The sequence below is a fragment of the Anomaloglossus baeobatrachus genome, chromosome 5, assembly GCF_048569485.1.
Source record: "Anomaloglossus baeobatrachus isolate aAnoBae1 chromosome 5, aAnoBae1.hap1, whole genome shotgun sequence".
NCBI classification, from domain to species: Eukaryota; Metazoa; Chordata; class Amphibia; order Anura; family Aromobatidae; genus Anomaloglossus; species Anomaloglossus baeobatrachus.
The window spans coordinates 371615664-371634176 of NC_134357.1; the positions used below are offsets into that span (position 1 = coordinate 371615664).

Genomic DNA, 18513 nt, shown 5'->3' on the forward strand with positions numbered 1-18513 from the left:
AGGACCATTCTATATACAGGGATGAGGGATGACCACCTCTGTATACAGGGATGAGGGAGGACCACTCTGTATACAGGGATGAGGGAGGACCACTCTGTATACAGGGATGAGGGAGGACCACTCTGTATATAGGGATGAGGGAGGACCACTCTGTATACAGGGATGAGGGAGGACCACTCTGTGTACAGGGATGAGGGATGACCTCCTCTGTATACAGGGATGAGGGATGACCACCTCTGTATACAGGGATGAGGGAGGACCACCTCTGTATTCAGTGATAAGGGAGGACCACCTCTGTATATAGGGATAAGGGAGGACCACTCTGTATACAGGGATGAGGGAGGACCACTCTGTATACAGGGATGAGGGAGGACCACCTCTGTATATAGGGATAAGGGAGGACCACTCTGTATATAGGGATGAGGGAGGACCACTCTGTATACAGGGATGAGGGAGGACCACCTCTGTATACAGGGATGAGGGAGGACCACCTCTGTATACAGGGATGAGGGATGACCACCTCTGTATACAGGGATAAGGGAGGACCACTCTGTATATAGGGATAAGGGAGGACCACTCTGTATACAGGGATGAGGGAGGACCACTCTGTATACAGGGATGAGGGAGGACCACCTCTGTATATAGGGATGAGGGAGGACCACTCTGTATACAGGGATAAGGGATGACCACCTCTGTATACAGGGATGAGGGATGACCACCTCTGTATACAGGGATGAGGGATGACCACCTCTGTATACAGGGATGAGGGATGACCACCTCTGTATTCAGTGATGAGGGAGGACCACCTCTGCATACAGGGATGAGGGAGGACCACTCTGTATATAGGGATGAGGGAGGACCACTCTGTATATAGGGATGAGGGAGGACCACTCTGTATACAGGGACGAGGGATGTCCACCTCTGTATACAGGGACGAGGGAGGACCACTCTGTATACAGGGATGAGGGAAGACCACTCTGTATATACAGTGATGAGGGAGGACCACTCTGTATACAGGGATGAGGGAGAACCACTCTGTATACAGTGATAAGGGAGGACCACCTCTGTATACAGTGATGAGGGAGGACCACCTCTGTATATACAGTGATGAGGGAGGACCACCTCTCTATATACAGTGATGAGGGAGGAACACCTCCGTGTATACAGTGATGAGGGAGGACCACTCTGTATATAGCAATGAGGGAGGACCACCCCCGTGTGTACAGTGAAGAGGGAGGACCAGGACAGCATGGCCCTGCCTGCGGGAGCCTGACTCAGCGGAGGAGCACAGCCTGAACCAAAGGGTGCGCTGTGCTGCGGCTGAGGAGGAGGTACGGAGCGGCTGGGTGTGCAGCGGGAGACGGGCAGCGAGCGTGTACTGTGCAGACACCTGACAGGGGAGGACCCGCCGCGTGCATGAAAGGATAGACCACCTCTGTATACAGGGATGAGGGAGGACCACTCTGTATACAGGGATGAGGGATGACCACTCTGTATACAGGGATGAGGGAGGACCACTCTGTATACAGGGATGAGGGATGACCACCTCTGTATACAGGGATGAGGGATGACCACCTCTGTATACAGGGATGAGGGATGACCACCTCTGTATATAGGGATGAGGGAGGACCACTCTGTATATAGGGAGGAGGGAGGACCACTCTGTATACAGGGAGGAGGGAGGACCACTCTGTATACAGGGATGAGGGAGGACCACTCTGTATACAGGGATGAGGGAGGACCACTCTGTATATAGGGATGAGGGAGGACCACTCTGTATATAGGGATGAGGAAGGACCACTCTGTATATAGGGATAAGGGAGGACCACTCTATATACAGGGATGAGGGAGGACCACTCTGTATATAGGGATGAGGGAGGACCATTCTATATACAGGGATGAGGGATGACCACCTCTGTATACAGGGATGAGGGAGGACCACTCTATATACAGGGATGAGGGAGGACCACTCTGTATATAGGGATGAGGGAGGACCATTCTATATACAGGGATGAGGGATGACCACCTCTGTATACAGGGATGAGGGAGGACCACTCTGTATACAGGGATGAGGGAGGACCACTCTGTATATAGGGATGAGGGAGGACCACTCTGTATACAGGGATGAGGGAGGACCACTCTGTGTACAGGGATGAGGGAGGACCACTCTGTATATAGGGATGAGGGAGGACCATTCTATATACAGGGATGAGGGATGACCACCTCTGTATACAGGGATGAGGGAGGACCACTCTGTATACAGGGATGAGGGAGGACCACTCTGTATACAGGGATGAGGGAGGACCACTCTGTATATAGGGATGAGGGAGGACCACTCTGTATACAGGGATGAGGGAGGACCACTCTGTGTACAGGGATGAGGGATGACCTCCTCTGTATACAGGGATGAGGGATGACCACCTCTGTATACAGGGATGAGGGAGGACCACCTCTGTATTCAGTGATAAGGGAGGACCACCTCTGTATATAGGGATAAGGGAGGACCACTCTGTATACAGGGATGAGGGAGGACCACTCTGTATACAGGGATGAGGGAGGACCACCTCTGTATATAGGGATAAGGGAGGACCACTCTGTATATAGGGATGAGGGAGGACCACTCTGTATACAGGGATGAGGGAGGACCACCTCTGTATACAGGGATGAGGGAGGACCACCTCTGTATACAGGGATGAGGGATGACCACCTCTGTATACAGGGATAAGGGAGGACCACTCTGTATATAGGGATAAGGGAGGACCACTCTGTATACAGGGATGAGGGAGGACCACTCTGTATACAGGGATGAGGGAGGACCACCTCTGTATATAGGGATGAGGGAGGACCACTCTGTATACAGGGATGAGGGATGACCACCTCTGTATACAGGGATGAGGGATGACCACCTCTGTATACAGGGATGAGGGATGACCACCTCTGTATACAGGGATGAGGGATGACCACCTCTGTATTCAGTGATGAGGGAGGACCACCTCTGTATATAGGGATGAGGGAGGACCACTCTGTATACAGGGATGAGGGATGACCACCTCTGTATACAGGGATGAGGGATGACCACCTCTGTATACAGGGATGAGGGATGACCACCTCTGTATACAGGGATGAGGGATGACCACCTCTGTATTCAGTGATGAGGGAGGACCACCTCTGTATACAGGGATGAGGGAGGACCACCTCTGCATACAGGGATGAGGGAGGACCACTCTGTATATAGGGATGAGGGAGGACCACTCTGTATATAGGGATGAGGGAGGACCACTCTGTATACAGGGACGAGGGATGTCCACCTCTGTATACAGGGACGAGGGAGGACCACTCTGTATACAGGGATGAGGGAAGACCACTCTGTATATACAGTGATGAGGGAGGACCACTCTGTATACAGGGATGAGGGAGAACCACTCTGTATACAGTGATAAGGGAGGACCACCTCTGTATACAGTGATGAGGGAGGACCACCTCTGTATATACAGTGATGAGGGAGGACCACCTCTCTATATACAGTGATGAGGGAGGAACACCTCTGTGTATACAGTGATGAGGGAGGACCACTCTGTATATAGCAATGAGGGAGGACCACCCCCGTGTGTACAGTGAAGAGGGAGGACCAGGACAGCATGGCCCTGCCTGCGGGAGCCTGACTCAGCGGAGGAGCACAGCCTGAACCAAAGGGTGCGCTGTGCTGCGGCTGAGGAGGAGGTACAGAGCGGCTGGGTGTGCAGCGGGAGACGGGCAGCGAGCGTGTACTGTGCAGACACCTGACAGGGGAGGACCCGCCGCGTGCATGAAAGGATAGACCACCTCTGTATACAGGGATGAGGGAGGACCACTCTGTATACAGGGATGAGGGATGACCACTCTGTATACAGGGATGAGGGAGGACCACTCTGTATACAGGGATGAGGGATGACCACCTCTGTATACAGGGATGAGGGATGACCACCTCTGTATACAGGGATGAGGGATGACCACCTCTGTATATAGGGATGAGGGAGGACCACTCTGTATATAGGGAGGAGGGAGGACCACTCTGTATACAGGGAGGAGGGAGGACCACTCTGTATACAGGGATGAGGGAGGACCACTCTGTATACAGGGATGAGGGAGGACCACTCTGTATATAGGGATGAGGGAGGACCACTCTGTATATAGGGATGAGGAAGGACCACTCTGTATATAGGGATAAGGGAGGACCACTCTATATACAGGGATGAGGGAGGACCACTCTGTATATAGGGATGAGGGAGGACCATTCTATATACAGGGATGAGGGATGACCACCTCTGTATACAGGGATGAGGGAGGACCACTCTATATACAGGGATGAGGGAGGACCACTCTGTATATAGGGATGAGGGAGGACCATTCTATATACAGGGATGAGGGATGACCACCTCTGTATACAGGGATGAGGGAGGACCACTCTGTATACAGGGATGAGGGAGGACCACTCTGTATATAGGGATGAGGGAGGACCACTCTGTATACAGGGATGAGGGAGGACCACTCTGTGTACAGGGATGAGGGAGGACCACTCTGTATATAGGGATGAGGGAGGACCATTCTATATACAGGGATGAGGGATGACCACCTCTGTATACAGGGATGAGGGAGGACCACTCTGTATACAGGGATGAGGGAGGACCACTCTGTATACAGGGATGAGGGAGGACCACTCTGTATATAGGGATGAGGGAGGACCACTCTGTATACAGGGATGAGGGAGGACCACTCTGTGTACAGGGATGAGGGATGACCTCCTCTGTATACAGGGATGAGGGATGACCACCTCTGTATACAGAGATGAGGGAGGACCACCTCTGTATTCAGTGATAAGGGAGGACCACCTCTGTATATAGGGATAAGGGAGGACCACTCTGTATACAGGGATGAGGGAGGACCACTCTGTATACAGGGATGAGGGAGGACCACCTCTGTATATAGGGATAAGGGAGGACCACTCTGTATATAGGGATGAGGGAGGACCACTCTGTATACAGGGATGAGGGAGGACCACCTCTGTATACAGGGATGAGGGAGGACCACCTCTGTATACAGGGATGAGGGATGACCACCTCTGTATACAGGGATAAGGGAGGACCACTCTGTATATAGGGATAAGGGAGGACCACTCTGTATACAGGGATGAGGGAGGACCACTCTGTATACAGGGATGAGGGAGGACCACCTCTGTATATAGGGATGAGGGAGGACCACTCTGTATACAGGGATGAGGGATGACCACCTCTGTATACAGGGATGAGGGATGACCACCTCTGTATACAGGGATGAGGGATGACCACCTCTGTATTCAGTGATGAGGGAGGACCACCTCTGCATACAGGGATGAGGGAGGACCACTCTGTATATAGGGATGAGGGAGGACCACTCTGTATATAGGGATGAGGGAGGACCACTCTGTATACAGGGACGAGGGATGTCCACCTCTGTATACAGGGACGAGGGAGGACCACTCTGTATACAGGGATGAGGGAAGACCACTCTGTATATACAGTGATGAGGGAGGACCACTCTGTATACAGGGATGAGGGAGAACCACTCTGTATACAGTGATAAGGGAGGACCACCTCTGTATACAGTGATGAGGGAGGACCACCTCTGTATATACAGTGATGAGGGAGGACCACCTCTCTATATACAGTGATGAGGGAGGAACACCTCTGTGTATACAGTGATGAGGGAGGACCACTCTGTATATAGCAATGAGGGAGGACCACCCCCGTGTGTACAGTGAAGAGGGAGGACCAGGACAGCATGGCCCTGCCTGCGGGAGCCTGACTCAGCGCAGCCTGAACCAAAGGGTGCGCTGTGCTGCGGCTGTGGAGGAGGTACGGAGCGGCTGGGTGTGCAGCGGGAGACGGGCAGCGAGCGTGTACTGTGCAGACACCTGACAGGGGAGGACCCGCCGCGTGCATGAAAGGATAGACCACCTCTGTGTACAGGGATGAGGGAGGACCACTCTGTATATAGGGATGAGGGAGGACCATTCTATATACAGGGATGAGGGATGACCACCTCTGTATACAGGATGAGGGAGGACCACTCTGTATACAGGGATGAGGGAGGACCACTCTGTGTACAGGGATGAGGGAGGACCACTCTGTATATAGGGATGAGGGAGGACCACTCTGTATACAGGGATGAGGGATGACCACCTCTGTATACAGGGATGAGGGATGACCACCTCTGTATACAGGGATGAGGGATGACCACCTCTGTATATAGGGATGAGGGAGGACCACTCTGTATATAGGGAGGAGGGAGGACCACTCTGTATACAGGGAGGAGGGAGGACCACTCTGTATACAGGGATGAGGGAGGACCACTCTGTATACAGGGATGAGGGAGGACCACTCTGTATATAGGGATGAGGGAGGACCACTCTGTATATAGGGATGAGGAAGGACCACTCTGTATATAGGGATAAGGGAGGACCACTCTATATACAGGGATGAGGGAGGACCACTCTGTATATAGGGATGAGGGAGGACCATTCTATATACAGGGATGAGGGATGACCACCTCTGTATACAGGGATGAGGGAGGACCACTCTATATACAGGGATGAGGGAGGACCACTCTGTATATAGGGATGAGGGAGGACCATTCTATATACAGGGATGAGGGATGACCACCTCTGTATACAGGGATGAGGGAGGACCACTCTGTATACAGGGATGAGGGAGGACCACTCTGTATACAGGGATGAGGGAGGACCACTCTGTATATAGGGATGAGGGAGGACCACTCTGTATACAGGGATGAGGGAGGACCACTCTGTGTACAGGGATGAGTGAGGACCACTCTGTATATAGGGATGAGGGAGGACCATTCTATATACAGGGATGAGGGATGACCACCTCTGTATACAGGGATGAGGGAGGACCACTCTGTATACAGGGATGAGGGAGGACCACTCTGTATACAGGGATGAGGGAGGACCACTCTGTATATAGGGATGAGGGAGGACCACTCTGTATACAGGGATGAGGGAGGACCACTCTGTGTACAGGGATGAGGGATGACCTCCTCTGTATACAGGGATGAGGGATGACCACCTCTGTATACAGGGATGAGGGGAGGACCACCTCTGTATTCAGTGATAAGGGAGGACCACCTCTGTATATAGGGATAAGGGAGGACCACTCTGTATACAGGGATGAGGGAGGACCACTCTGTATACAGGGATGAGGGAGGACCACCTCTGTATATAGGGATAAGGGAGGACCACTCTGTATATAGGGATGAGGGAGGACCACTCTGTATACAGGGATGAGGGAGGACCACCTCTGTATACAGGGATGAGGGAGGACCACCTCTGTATACAGGGATGAGGGATGACCACCTCTGTATACAGGGATAAGGGAGGACCACTCTGTATATAGGGATAAGGGAGGACCACTCTGTATACAGGGATGAGGGAGGACCACTCTGTATACAGGGATGAGGGAGGACCACCTTTGTATATAGGGATGAGGGAGGACCACTCTGTATACAGGGATGAGGGATGACCACCTCTGTATACAGGGATGAGGGATGACCACCTCTGTATACAGGGATGAGGGATGACCACCTCTGTATTCAGTGATGAGGGAGGACCACCTCTGCATACAGGGATGAGGGAGGACCACTCTGTATATAGGGATGAGGGAGGACCACTCTGTATATAGGGATGAGGGAGGACCACTCTGTATACAGGGACGAGGGATGTCCACCTCTGTATACAGGGACGAGGGAGGACCACTCTGTATACAGGGATGAGGGAAGACCACTCTGTATATACAGTGATGAGGGAGGACCACTCTGTATACAGGGATGAGGGAGAACCACTCTGTATACAGTGATAAGGGAGGACCACCTCTGTATACAGTGATGAGGGAGGACCACCTCTCTATATACAGTGATGAGGGAGGAACACCTCCGTGTATACAGTGATGAGGGAGGACCACTCTGTATATAGCAATGAGGGAGGACCACCCCCGTGTGTACAGTGAAGAGGGAGGACCAGGACAGCATGGCCCTGCCTGCGGGAGCCTGACTCAGCGGAGGAGCACAGCCTGAACCAAAGGGTGCGCTGTGCTGCGGCTGAGGAGGAGGTACGGAGCGGCTGGGTGTGCAGCGGGAGACGGGCAGCGAGGGTGTACTGTGCAGACACCTGACAGGGGAGGACCCGCCGCGTGCATGAAAGGATAGACCACCTCTGTATACAGGGATGAGGGAGGACCACTCTGTATACAGGGATGAGGGATGACCACCTCTGTATACAGGGATGAGGGAGGACCACTCTGTATACAGGGATGAGGGATGACCACCTCTGTATACAGGGATGAGGGATGACCACCTCTGTATACAGGGATGAGGGATGACCACCTCTGTATATAGGGATGAGGGAGGACCACTCTGTATATAGGGAGGAGGGAGGACCACTCTGTATACAGGGAGGAGGGAGGACCACTCTATATATAGGGATGAGGGAGGACCACTCTGTATACAGGGATGAGGGAGGACCACTCTGTATACAGGGATGAGGGAGGACCACTCTGTATATAGGGATGAGGGAGGACCACTCTGTATATAGGGATGAGGAAGGACCACTCTGTATATAGGGATAAGGGAGGACCACTCTATATACAGGGATGAGGGAGGACCACTCTGTATATAGGGATGAGGGAGGACCATTCTATATACAGGGATGAGGGATGACCACCTCTGTATACAGGGATGAGGGAGGACCACTCTATATACAGGGATGAGGGAGGACCACTCTGTATATAGGGATGAGGGAGGACCATTCTATATACAGGGATGAGGGATGACCACCTCTGTATACAGGGATGAGGGAGGACCACTCTGTATACAGGGATGAGGGAGGACCACTCTGTATATAGGGATGAGGGAGGACCACTCTGTATATAGGGATGAGGAAGGACCACTCTGTATATAGGGATAAGGGAGGACCACTCTATATACAGGGATGAGGGAGGACCACTCTGTATATAGGGATGAGGGAGGACCATTCTATATACAGGGATGAGGGATGACCACCTCTGTATACAGGGATGAGGGAGGACCACTCTATATACAGGGATGAGGGAGGACCACTCTGTATATAGGGATGAGGGAGGACCATTCTATATACAGGGATGAGGGATGACCACCTCTGTATACAGGGATGAGGGAGGACCACTCTGTATACAGGGATGAGGGAGGACCACTCTGTATACAGGGATGAGGGAGGACCACTCTGTATATAGGGATGAGGGAGGACCACTCTGTATACAGGGATGAGGGAGGACCACTCTGTGTACAGGGATGAGGGATGACCTCCTCTGTATACAGGGATGAGGGATGACCACCTCTGTATACAGGGATGAGGGATGACCACCTCTGTATTCAGTGATAAGGGAGGACCACCTCTGTATATAGGGATAAGGGAGGACCACTCTGTATACAGGGATGAGGGAGGACCACTCTGTATACAGGGATGAGGGAGGACCACCTCTGTATACAGGGATGAGGGAGGACCACCTCTGTATACAGGGATGAGGGATGACCACCTCTGTATACAGGGATAAGGGAGGACCACTCTGTATATAGGGATAAGGGAGGACCACTCTGTATACAGGGATGAGGGAGGACCACTCTGTATACAGGGATGAGGGAGGACCACCTCTGTATATAGGGATGAGGGAGGACCACTCTGTATACAGGGATGAGGGATGACCACCTCTGTATACAGGGATGAGGGATGACCACCTCTGTATACAGGGATGAGGGATGACCACCTCTGTATACAGGGATGAGGGATGACCACCTCTGTATTCAGTGATGAGGGAGGACCACCTCTGCATACAGGGATGAGGGAGGACCACTCTGTATATAGGGATGAAGGAGGACCACTCTGTATATAGGGATGAGGGAGGACCACTCTGTATACAGGGACGAGGGATGTCCACCTCTGTATACAGGGACGAGGGAGGACCACTCTGTATACAGGGATGAGGGAAGACCACTCTGTATATACAGTGATGAGGGAGGACCACTCTGTATACAGGGATGAGGGAGAACCACTCTGTATACAGTGATAAGGGAGGACCACCTCTGTATACAGTGATGAGGGAGGACCACCTCTGTATATACAGTGATGAGGGAGGACCACCTCTCTATATACAGTGATGAGGGAGGAACACCTCCGTGTATACAGTGATGAGGGAGGACCACTCTGTATATAGCAATGAGGGAGGACCACCCCCGTGTGTACAGTGAAGAGGGAGGACCAGGACAGCATGGCCCTGCCTGCGGGAGCCTGACTCAGCGGAGGAGCACAGCCTGAACCAAAGGGTGCGCTGTGCTGCGGCTGAGGAGGAGGTACGGAGCGGCTGGGTGTGCAGCGGGAGACGGGCAGCGAGCGTGTACTGTGCAGACACCTGACAGGGGAGGACCCGCCGCGTGCATGAAAGGATAGACCACCTCAGTATACAGTGATGAGGGAGGACCACTCTGTATATAGGGATGAGGGAGGACCACTCTGTATATAGGGATGAGGGAGGACCACTCTGTATATAGGGATGAGGGAGGACCACTCTGTATATAGGGATAAGGGACGACCACTTTATATACAGGGATGAGGGAGGACCACTCTGTATATAGGGATGAGGGAGGACCATTCTATATACAGGGATGAGGGATGACCACCTCTGTATACAGGGATGAGGGATGACCACCTCTGTATACAGGGATGAGGGTGGACCACTCTGTATACAGGGATGAGGGATGACCACCTCTGTATACAGGGATGAGGGATGACAACCTCTGTATACAGGGATGAGGGATGACCACCTCTGTATTCAGTGATGAGGGAGGACCACCTCTGTATACAGGGATGAGGGAGGACCACTCTGTATACAGGGATGAGTGAGGATCACTCTGTATACAGGGATGAGGGAGGACCACTCTGTATACAGGGATGAGGGAGGACCACTCTGTATATAGGGATGAGGGAGGACCACTCTGTATACAGGGATGAGGGAGAACCACCTCTGTATATAGGGATGAGGGAGGACCACTCTGTATACAGGGATGAGGGAGGACCACTCTGTATACAGGGATGAGGGAGGACCACTCTGTATACAGGGATGAGGGAGGACCACTCTGTATACAGGGATCAGGGAGGACCACTCTGTATACAGGGATGAGGGATGACCACCTCTGTATACAGGGATGAGGGATGACAACCTCTGTATACAGGGATGAGGGATGACCACCTCTGTATTCAGTGATGAGGGAGGACCACCTCTGTATACAGGGATGAGGGAGGACCACTCTGTATACAGGGATGAGTGAGGATCACTCTGTATACAGGGATGAGGGAGGACCACTCTGTATACAGGGATGAGGGAGGACCACTCTGTATATAGGGATGAGGGAGGACCACTCTGTATACAGGGATGAGGGAGGACCACCTCTGTATATAGGGATGAGGGAGGACCACTCTGTATACAGGGATGAGGGAGGACCACTCTGTATACAGGGATGAGGGAGGACCACTCTGTATACAGGGATCAGGGAGGACCACTCTGTATACAGGGATGAGGGAGGACCACCTCTGTATATAGGAATGAGGGAGGAACACTTCCGTGTATACAGTGATGAGGGAGGACCACTCTGTATATAGCAATGAGGGAGGACCACCCCCGTGTGTACAGTGAAGAGGGAGGACTACCTTTGTGTGTACAGTGAAGAGGGAGGACCACCTCCGTGTGTACAGTGAACAGGGAGGACCACCTCTGTATATACAGTGATGACGAGGGAGGACCACTCTGTATATACAGTGATGACGAGGGAGGACCACCTCTGTATATACAGTGATGAGGGAGGACCACTCTGTATATAGTGATGAGGGAGGACCACCTCTGTGTATATATAGTGATGAAGAAAAAAACCTGTTGAAAAAGAAGCGCAATAGGGTCTTACCCTGACAGACAGGGGATGACAGAAAGGATAATCCTACTCACCAAGGAGGGTTTTGAAAGGCACAACTCCTGTAACAGCATAAATCCAGATTAACGGCAGCAGTACCCCAGGTGGCTGATAACAGAGAGAGATTGTGGAACGGGGCTTTGTAAACCGCGCCAAAGATCACTGATGAAAACTTGGATTAATGTAAACTTTTTATTCTCGCACAGGTCTACGCGTTTCAGGAGGCTCTGCTCCCTTCCTCAGGACCAACAGGCATAAGCTACATCAATCTTCATCTGATTTGATGTAGCTTATGCCTGTTGGTCCTGAGGAAGGGAGCAGAGCCTCCTGAAACGCGTAGACCTGTGCGAGAATAAAAAGTTTACATTAATCCAAGTTTTCATCAGTGATCTTTGACGCGGTTTACAAAGCCCCGTTCCACAATCTCTCTCTATATATAGTGATGAGGGAGGACCACTCTGTATATCGATGAGGGAGGACAACCTCAGTGTGTATATATAGTGATGAGGGAGGACCACCTTCGTGTATATACAGTGAGATGACCACCTCTCTATATACAGTGATGACGAGGGAGGACCACCTACGTGTGTAGTGTGATGAGGGAGGACCACATCCGTGTGTAGAGTGATGAGGGAGGACCACCTCTGTGTATATATAGTGAGGAGGGAGGACCACCTCTGTGTATATATAGTGAGGAGGGAGGACCACCTGCGTGTGTACAGTGATGAGGGAGCACCACTCTGTATACAGGGATGAGGGAGAACCACTCGGTATACAGTGATGAGGGAGGACCAATCTGTATATGCAGCGATGAGGGAGGACCACCTCTGTGTATATACAGTGATGAGGGAGGACCACCTCTGTATATACAGTGATGAGGGAGGACCACCTCTGTATATACAGTGATGAGGGAGGACCACCTCTGTATATACAGTGATGAGGGAGGACCACCTCTGTATATACAGTGATGAGGGAGGACCACCTCTGTATATACAGTGATGAGGGAGGACCACCTCTGTATACAGTGAGGAGGGAGGACCACTCTGTATATACAGTGATGAGAGAGGACCACCTCTGTATACAGTGATGAGGGAGGACCACCTCTGTATACAGTGATGAGGGAGGACCACCTCTGTATACAGTGATGAGGGAGGACCACCTCTGTATATACAGTGATGAGGGAGGACCACTCTGTATACAGGGATGATGGTGGACCACTCTGTATACAGGGATGAGGGAGGACCACTCTGTGTACAGTGATGAGGAAGGACCACTCTGTATACAGGGATGAGGGTGGACCACTCTGTATATACTGGGATGAGGGAGGACCACTCTGTATATACAGGGATGAGGGAGGATCACCTCTATATATACAGTGATGAGGGACGACCACCTCCGTGTATATACAGTGAGAAGGACCAGCTCTGTATATACAGTGATGACGAGGGAGGACCACCTACGTGTGTAGTGTGATGAGGGACGACCACCTCCGTGTGTAGAGTGATGAGGGAGGACCACCTCTGTGTGTACAGTAATAAGGAAGGACCACCTCCGTGTGTACAGTAATGACGAGGGAGGACCACTCTGTATATACAGTAATGAGGAGAAAAGACCACCTCTCTACATACAGTGATGAGGGAGGACCACCTCTGTGTATACAGTGATGAGGGAGGACCACTCTGTATATAGTGATGAGGGAGGACCACCTCTGTGTATATATAGTGTCGAGGGAGGACCACCTTCGTGTATATACAGTGAGAAGGACCACCTCTCTATATGCAGTGATGACGAGGGAGGACCACGTACGTGTGTAGTGTGATGAGGGACGACCACCTCCGTGTGTAGAGTGATGAGGGAGGACCACATCCGTGTGTAGAGTGATGAGGGAGGACCACCCCTGTGTATATAGTGATAAGGGAGGACCACCCCTGTGTAAATATAGTGATGAGGGAGGACCACCTTTGTGTATATAGTGATGAGGGAGGACCACCTCTGTGTATATAGTGATGAGGGAGGACCACCTCCATGTGTACAGTGATGAGGGAGGACCACCTGCGTGTGTACAGTCATGAGGGAGGACCACTCTGTATATAGCGATGAGGGAGGACCACCTCTGTATATACAGCGATGAGGGAGGACCAACTCTGTATATACAATGATGAGGGAGGACCACTCAGTATATACAGTGATGAGGGAGGACCACCTCTGCGGATATATAGTGATGAGGGAGGATCACCTCTATATATACAGGGATGAGGGAGGACCACCTCTATATATACAGTGATGAGGGAGGACCACCTCCGTGTATATACAGTGAGAAGGATCAGCTCTGAATATACAGTGATGACGAGGGAGGACCACCTACGTGTGTAGTGTGTTGAGAGAGGACCACCTCTGTGTGTACAGTAATGAGGAAGGACCACCTCTGTGTGTACAGTGATGGATGACCACCTCCGACTATGGTGTCACACCGTGTGTACAGTGAAGAGGGAGGACCACCTCTGTGTATACAGTGATGACGAGGGAGGACCACTCTGTATATACAGTGATGAGGGAGGACCACCTCTGCGGATATATAGTGATGAGGGAGGACCACCTCTATATATACAGTGATGAGGGATGACCACCTCCGTGTATATACAGTGAGAAGGACCAGCTCTGTATATACAGTGATGACGAGGGAGGACCACCTTTGTGTGTAGTGTGATGAGGGACGACCACCTCTGTGTGTACAGTAATAAGGAAGGACCACCTCCGTGTGTACAGTAATGACGAGGGAGGACCGCTCTGTATATACAGTAATGAGGAGGAAGGACCACCTCTCTATATACAGTGATGAGGGAGGACCACCTCTGTGTATATAGTGATGAGGGAGGACCACTCTGTATATACAGTGATGAGGGAGGACCACCTCTGCGGATATATAGTGATGAGGGAGGATCACCTCCGTGTATATACAGTGAGAAGGACCAGCTCTGTATATACAGTGATGACGAGGGAGGACCACCTACGTGTGTAGTGTGATGAGGGACGACCACCTCTGTGTGTACAGTAATAAGGAAGGACCACCTCCGTGTGTACAGTAATGACGAGGGAGGACCACTCTGTATATACAGTAATGAGGAGGAAGGACCACCTCTCTATATACAGTGATGAGGGAGGACCACCTCTGTGTATATAGTGATGAGGGAGGACCACTCTGTATATACAGTGATGAGGGAGGACCACCTCTGCGGATATATAGTGATGAGGGAGGATCACCTCCGTGTATATACAGTGAGAAGGACCAGCTCTGTATATACAGTGATGACGAGGGAGGACCACCTACGTGTGTAGTGTGTTGAGAGAGGACCACCTCTGTGTGTACAGTAATGAGGAAGGACCACCTCTGTGTGTACAGTGATGGATGACCACCTCCGACTGTGGGGTCACACCGTGTGTACAGTGAAGAGGGAGGACCACCTCTGTGTATACAGTGATGACGAGGGAGGACCACTCTGTATATACAGTGATGAGGGAGGACCACCTCTGCGGATATATAGTGATGAGGGAGGACCACCTCTATATATACAGTGATGAGGGATGACCACCTCCGTGTATATACAGTGAGAAGGACCAGTTCTGTATATACAGTGATGACGAGGGAGGACCACCTACGTGTGTAGTGTGATGAGGGACGACCACCTCTGTGTGTACAGTAATAAGGAAGGACCACCTCCGTGTGTACAGTAATGACGAGGGAGGACCACTCTGTATATACAGTAATGAGGAGGAAGGACCACCTCTCTATATACAGTGATGAGGGAGGACCACCTCTGTGTATATAGTGATGAGGGAGGACCACTCTGTATATAGTGATGAGGGAGGACCACCTCTGTGTATATATAGTGTCGAGGGAGGACCACCTTCGTGTATATACAGTGAGAAGGACCACCTCTCTATATACAGTGATGACGAGGGAGGACCACCTACGTGTGTAGTGTGATGAGGGACGACCACCTCCGTGTGTAGAGTGATGAGGGAGGACCACATCCGTGTGTAGAGTGATGAGGGAGGACCACCTCTGTGTATATAGTGATGAGGAAGGACCACCCCTGTGTAAATATAGTGATGAGGGAGGACCACCTTTTGTGTATATAGTGATGAGGGAGGACCACCTCTGTGTATATAGTGATGAGTGAGGACCACCTCTGTGTATATAGTGATGAGTGAGGACCACCTCTGTGTATATAGTGATGAGGGAGGACCACCTCTGTGTATATAGTGATGAGGGAGGACCACCTCCATGTGTACAGTGATGAGGGAGGACCACCTGCGTGTGTACAGTCATGAGGGAGTACCACTCTGTGTATATATAGTGATGAGGGAGGACCACTCTGTGTATATATAGTGATGAGGGAGGACCACCTGCGTGTGTACAGTCATGAGGGAGGACCACTCTGTGTATATATAGTGATGAGGGAGCATCACCTCCGTGTATACAGTGATGAGGGAGGACCACTCTGTATATAGCGATGAGGGAGGACCACCTCTGTATATACAGCGATGAGGGAGGACCAACTCTGTATATACAGTGATGAGGGAGGACCACCTCTGTATATACAGCGATGAGGGAGGACCACTCAGTATATACAGTGATGAGGGAGGACCACCTCTGCGGATATATAGTGATGAGGGAGGATCACCTCTATATATATACAGGGATGAGGGAGGACCACCTCTATATATACAGTGAGAAGGACCAGCTGTGTATATACAGTGATGATGAGGGAGGACCACTCTGTATATACAGTGAAGAGGAGGAAGGACCACCTCTCTATATACAGTGATGAGGGAGGACCACCTCCGTGTATACAGCGATGAGCGAGGACCACTCTGTATATAGTGATGAGGGAGGACCACTCTGTATATAGTGATGAGGGAGGACCACCTCTGTGTATATATAGTGTCGAGGGAGGACCACCTTCGTGTATATACAGTGAGAAGGACCACCTCTCTATATACAGTGATGACGAGGGAGGACCACCTACGTGTGTAGAGTGATGAGGGAGGACCACCTTTTGTGTATATAGTGATGAGGGAGGACCACCTCTGTGTATATAGTGATGAGTGAGGACCACCTCTGTGTATATAGTGATGAGGGAGGACCACCTCTGTGTATATAGTGATGAGGGAGGACCACCTCCATGTGTACAGTCATGAGGGAGGACCACTCTGTGTATATATAGTGATGAGGGAGCATCACCTCCGTGTATACAGTGATGAGGGAGGACCACTCTGTATATAGCGATGAGGGAGGACCACCTCTGTATATACAGCGATGAGGGAGGACCAACTCTGTATATACAGTGATGAGGGAGGACCACCTCTGCGGATATATAGTGATGAGGGAGGATCACCTCTATATATACAGGGATGAGGGAGGACCACCTCTATATATACAGTGAGAAGGACCAGCTGTGTATATACAGTGATGATGAGGGAGGACCACTCTGTATATACAGTGAAGAGGAGGAAGGACCACCTCTCTATATACAGTGATGAGGGAGGACCACCTCCGTGTATACAGTGATGAGCGAGGACCACTCTGTATATAGTGATGAGGGAGGACCACTCTGTATATAGTGATGAGGGAGGACCACCTCTGTGTGTATATATAGTGATGAGGGAGGACCACCTCCGTGTATACAGTGATGAGGGAGGACCACTCTGTATATAGCGATGAGGGAGGACCACCTCTTTGTATATATAGTGTCGAGGGAGGACCACCCCCGTGTATACAGTGAAGAGGGAGGACCACCCCCGTGTATACAGTGAAGAGGGAGGACCACCTCCGTGTGTACAGTGATGAGGAGGACCACCTCCGTGTGTACAGTGAAGAGGGAGGACCACCTCCGTGTGTACAGTGATGAGGAGGACCACTCTGTATATACTGTAATGACGAGGGAGGACCACCTCTGTATATACAGTGATGAGGAGGAAGGACCACCTCTCTATATACAGTGATGAGTGAGGACCACCTCCGTGTATACAGTGATGAGTGAGGACCACCTCTGTTTATACAGTGATGAGGGAGGACCACTCTGTGTATATAGTGATGAGGGCGGTCCACCTCTGTGTATATAGTGATGAGGGAGGACCACTCTGTATATAGGAATGAGGGAGGACCACTCTGTATACAGGGATGAGGGTGGACCACTCTGTATACAGGAATGAAGGAGGACCACCTTTGTGTATATAAAGTGATGAGGGAGGACCACTCTGTATATACAGTGATGAGGGAGGACCACTCTGTATATAGGAATGAGGGAGGACCACTCTGTATACAGGGATGAGGGTGGACCACTCTGTATACAGGGATGAAGGAGGACCACCTTTGTGTATATAAAGTGATGAGGGAGGACCACTCTGTATATACAGTGATGAGGGAGGACCACTCTGTATATAGTGATGAGGGAGGACCACCTCTGTGTATATATAGCGATGAGGGAG

At 51.2% G+C, this 18513-nt stretch overlaps 1 protein-coding gene across 4 annotated transcripts in view; it reads left to right on the forward strand.

Annotated features, from left to right (window-relative positions):
* Nucleotides 1-18513, forward strand: part of EZH1 (enhancer of zeste 1 polycomb repressive complex 2 subunit) — a 149517-nt gene that overhangs the window by 16913 nt on the left and 114091 nt on the right. For 2 of the 4 annotated variants that reach the window (XM_075349985.1, XM_075349987.1), the window contains exon 1: nucleotides 10317-10410. The exons of the other annotated variants lie outside the window; for them this stretch is intronic. The gene's annotated coding sequence lies outside the window, so the exon portion shown is untranslated. Of the gene's footprint in view, nucleotides 1-10316; nucleotides 10411-18513 lie in introns of those variants that run through there. 4 annotated transcript variants of the gene reach the window in all.